Genomic DNA, 1,745 nt, shown 5'->3' on the forward strand with positions numbered 1-1,745 from the left:
AGGTTTCTTGGAGATGTACACCTAGCAGGGAAATTGCTGGGTCGTAGGGTGGGGCCAGGTTGCCCCTGGAGTGGCTGCTCACACCTGGATTCTCACCAGCAGTGCATGGGTTCCTGCATCTTTGCATCTGTGCCTATTCATGGCATTATGCTGCTAACCTATGCCCGCCTAAGAGCCATAGAGTGGTATCTCTTTGTTGTTTCAAATTCCTTTTCTTCGATTACTAAAATTATTAATCACTTCTTATACATATTAGTCTTTAGGGATTCTTTTTCTGTCAAAGGAATTGCCTACTATGCACTTTAGTCATTTTTGTGTTTGCATTCCTTTCTTTTTCGTTTCAGTTTTAGGAATTCTTAGTATATTCTAGATACAAGAGCCACAGTAGCTACCACATGGCCAAACTGAGAAAACAGGATGTGGATGAATATCTTCAATTCTTCTTTTTCAATTTTGTATGATCTCTGGTTGTTTTTAGACGTTGCAGTCATCTCCTAATTTGCCATCTAATAACTTTGTTCATGATGGCTTTGAACAGCCATTTTTAATTTTAGCGTGATCGAGAGCATCATTGCGGGGTTGGGGGAGGGGGTTGTCTGTGCATCACATTGTGGTCCAGAGCTTGAACCACAGCCAGGCACACAGACTTCATTCCTGGGTCACCCTGTCCTAGATGTTACCTAGTTAAGTCACTTCTCTGTTTTTTTTCACTTTGACTTTCCCCATCCCTAACTATTAGAATGACCTGACCAAATGTTACTAAAACAAACACTATAAATAATATTGAGTCTTTTAATGATGACTATCCCAAGTATTACTTCTTGATATAGGTGATTTTCATGGCGTAGGACAAAGTGACCTTAAATCCTTGTAAAGATGCCCTGACAGCTCCAGCCTACTTATCATTTTCAAATTCAACCAGAGCAATACCATGCTTCGCAGGTACCAAACGTACTTTCTTGAAACCAGGGAACCGATTAAATAGCACAGATAACATCATCTCATGAGTCTCTGCTGGTAAATTAACTTAAAAATAAAACAGAATTCGGAGGGTAGTAAGAACCTGAGGACTTGGTGTTGAATTTCCTTGGGTATCAGCTTAATTCAGTGTTTCCTGACCAGGCTTTCTGTTTGCAGTTGTTGCTGTCTGTTCCACAGTTTGGGCTTTTTTCTTTTCTTTTGTCAGCAAAAGTGCCACACATTTTAGAAATAATATCAGAATCTGTTTTTGCATACTGGATTTGCATTGGTTTGTCACACGATGGAAATCCTTGTAACTGTCTCAAGGCATTTGTGGATGAGCCCAGTGTCTCCCACTCATCTTCATGGTCTTTAGAGCCACAATATTTACCACATGGCCAAACTGAGAAAACAGGGCACTTGGGAATGTCTTCAATCCTTCTTCTTTAATTTTGTCATTCATATTGTTGATATACATTAAGCGATTTGGTCTGATATCCATGTTTTGAATTTAATTGTTCAAATAGCCTGAGGCCTGCACCATTTCCAGTAAGCACCCAGCAAGTTCCCTGTCTTTCAACTTTTCATCTCAAAGACAAGGACAATATGAGAGAATCCTACTCATCTAAAGCAACTGGGAAGACAGGTAGTTGGCTGATAAAAATAATCATTAAATACCATACATATGTTAAACATTTTCTTTCAACTTAAAACATACAAAAATATTCACTTATTTATACATCCTTATGTAGGGCATAGATCTTTTCTTTGAGAATGATCCGCTC

General features: G+C 39.0%; 1 pseudogene; it reads right to left on the reverse strand.

Annotated features, from left to right (window-relative positions):
• Positions 1-814: 814 nt before the first annotated feature.
• Positions 815-1,462, reverse strand: LOC112626854 (annotated as a pseudogene).
• Positions 1,463-1,745: the final 283 nt, after the last annotated feature.

This window comes from Theropithecus gelada, chromosome 6, assembly GCF_003255815.1.
Source record: "Theropithecus gelada isolate Dixy chromosome 6, Tgel_1.0, whole genome shotgun sequence".
In the NCBI taxonomy this organism is placed as follows: Eukaryota; Metazoa; Chordata; class Mammalia; order Primates; family Cercopithecidae; genus Theropithecus; species Theropithecus gelada.